Below are 3,388 nucleotides of genomic sequence, written 5' to 3' on the forward strand. Positions count from 1 at the left end.
TAGTTACACAGCAGAAAGGAGTACCTGCACTCACAGACCAGAGCACAGGCCAAGAGAGGAGTATCATACCACCTCAGAATAGAAGTAGCTCTGAAAATAGCAGTGCAAAACCCCTGAAGCTTGGGACAGAGCACTCTCCACGCTGAAAGCAGTCACACCCTGACAAAGAGCTCAAAAGTCAAGTATTTGGCTGGGGAAATGGGCAGGCAGTGTAAAAGGACTCAGCCTGTAGAGTCTTTCTTTGGTGACAAAGAAGATCAAAACATACAGCCAGAAGAAGTGAACAAAGTCAAAGATCCTACATCAAAAGTCTCCAAGAAAAATATGAATTGGTCTCAGGCCATGGAAGAGCTCAAAAAGGATTTGGAAAATCAAGTAAGAGAAGTAGAGGAAAAATTGGGAAGAGAAAAGAGAGTGATGAAAGAAAATCATGAAAAATGAGTCAATGACTTGCTAAAGGAGACCCCCCAAAATACTGAAGAAAATAACACCTTAAAAATAGACTAACTCAAATGGCAAAAGAGCTCCAAAAAGCCAAAAAGGAAAAGAATGTCTTAAAAGGCAGAATTAGCCAAATGGAAAAGGAGGTCCAAAAGACCACTGAAGAAAATACTGCCTTAAAAATTAGAATGGAGCAAGTGGAAGCTAGTGACTTTATGAGAAATCAAGAAATTATAAAATAGAATCAAACGAATGAAAAAATGGAAGACAATGTGAAATATCTCATTGGAAAAACAACTGACCTGGAAAATAGATTCAGGAGAGTTAATTTTAAAATTATTGGACTACCTGAAAGCCATGATCAAAAAAAGAGCCTAGACATCATCTTTCAAGAAATTATCAAGGAGAACTGCCCTGATATTCTAGAAGCAGAGGGTAAAATAGAAATTGAAAGAATCCACTGATCACCTCTTGAAAAAGATTACCAAAAGAAAACTCCTAGGAATATTGTAGCCAGAAACAATTCAAGTATTGTGGAAACACAATCAGGTAACAGAAGGTCTAGCAGCTTCTACATTAAGAGATCAAAGGGCTTGGAATATGATATTCTAGAGGTCAAAGGAGCTAGGATTAAAACCAAGAATCACCTACCCAGCAAAACTGAGCATAATACTTCAGGGAAAAATATGGATTTTCAATGAAATAGAGGACTTTCAAGCATTCTTGATGAAAAAAATCAGAGTTGAATAGAAAATTTGACTTCAAATACAAGAATCAAGAGAAGCATGAAAACGTAAATAGGAAAGAGAAATCACAAGGGACTTACTAAAGTTGAACTGTTTTGCTTACATTCCTACATGGAAAGATGATACTTTTAATTCATGAGACCTTTCTCAGTATTAGGGTAGTTGAAGGGAATATACATATATATAGACACGAGGCACAAGGTGAGTTGAATATGAAGGGATGATATTTAAAAAATAAAATTAAGGGGTAAGAGAGCATATTGGGAGAAGGAGAAAGGGAGAGACAGAATGAGGTGAATTATCTCACACAAAAGTGGAAAAAAAAGTTGCTATAATGGAAGGAAATAGGGGGTAGGTGAAAGGGAATGAGTGAATCTTGCTCTCATCGGATTTGGCTTAAGGAGGGAATAACATATATAACAATAACATAAGTAGGGGGGAAGGGGATAAGAGGGGGGGATGATAGAAAGGAGGGCAGATTTGGGGAGGAGGTAGTCAAAAGCAAACACTTTTGAAAAGGGACAGGCTCAAAGGAGAATACTGAATAAAGGAGGACAGGATAGGATGGAGGAAAATATAGTTAGTCTTTCACAACATGACTATTATGGAAGTGGGTTGCATAACAATACATGTATAACATATTGAATTGCTTGCCTTCTCAAGGAGGGTGGGTGGGGAGGGAAGAAGGGAGAGAATTTGGAACTCAAAGTTCTAAAAACAAATGTTAAAAAAGTTATTTTTACATGCAACTGGAAAATAAGAGTATATGGAGAATAGAAATTTATCTTGCCCTACAAGAAAATAAGGGGAAAAGGGATGGGGGGTGGGTGGAGTGGGGGGATAGAAGGGAGGGCAGACTGGGGAAAGGGGCAATCAGAATACATGACACCTTGGGATGGGGGGGAGGGTAGAGATGGGGATAAAATTTGTAACTCAAAATCTTGTGGAAATGAATGTTGAAAAGTAAAAATAAATTTGAAAAAGAAAAAGAAATAAAATTAAAAATAAAAAGAATGTGACTTGTTTATTAAATATTAACATTTTCTTGTTTCAGTTATTTCTCAATAACCCGTTCTACCCTCTGCCTGATTGAACCCTCTCTTGTAGCATGAAAAAATTAAGCAGGAGCAACTAACACATTGACTACTCTCAACAGCATATTTAACATTTTACCCAATTATTTGTTTACTTAGAGGAAAAAAATGTCACGAGGTATGTTGGAATCAGCTTAACTGGAGAGCAGATGGCTTAATTTTCAGAGTTCTTCTTATAAATTGGCAAATGACACAGGGCTTGATTTATTGTTCGATGATTGTCTAGACTTAAGAAAGTGGCAATAAAATATTAAACACAAAAGTGTTTTTGTAAATACATCCCCACCAAAAGTCTGCAGTTAAAGATTGACCAGGCCATCCCTGGGAGTGTTTCATTACCTGCTTTCTAGCACTGAGACTTGTCATTGCAATAAAACTGCATTTGCACCTCCTATTGCATCCAGGGCCATCTCCAGTCGTCCTGATCTAAATCTGGCCACTGGACCCAGATGGCTCCAGAGGAGAAAGCGAGGCTGGTGACTTTGCATAGCCCTCCTTCACCTAAATCCAATTCACTTGCATGTCATGGATTCATCTTTCTGATGTCATAGTATTCTTTGAAAACGAAGGAAAAACGACAACAACTGGAGTCCAACTTTCTCTTACTGTTATTTTTGTTGTTGTCTTTGTACAGATAGCTTTCCTAGTTCTGTTTACTTAGTTCTGCATCGGTTCACACAGGAATGTCCACATTTCTGGGCATTCATCGTATTCTTTATTTCTTAGTGAAGCAATAGTATTCCACTATATTTATATACCACAATCTATTCAATCACTCCCCAGCTGATAGGGGTCCACTTTCTTTCCAGTTTTTTGCTATTACAAAAAGGTGCTGCTGTCAATATTCTGTTATATATGGGACCTTTCTTTCTTGACTTCTTAAAGGTGTGTGCTATTGATAATCTTTTCCAGCTCTAAGACTCTAAGCTCCTAAATATTGTACGTCTGTTTTGCATGACAGTATATCACAATAATACGACTCATGTATAATAATATGACATTATATTACAGTAGTTACTTTAATATTGGTTTTTTTTCCAAAGTAAATAATGCTAAACTTTGCTTTGTGTATATGCTTACATGTTGTCTCCCATATTAGATTGTAAG

Source organism: Trichosurus vulpecula, chromosome 6 (genome assembly GCF_011100635.1).
Source record: "Trichosurus vulpecula isolate mTriVul1 chromosome 6, mTriVul1.pri, whole genome shotgun sequence".
Taxonomy (NCBI): domain Eukaryota; kingdom Metazoa; phylum Chordata; class Mammalia; order Diprotodontia; family Phalangeridae; genus Trichosurus; species Trichosurus vulpecula.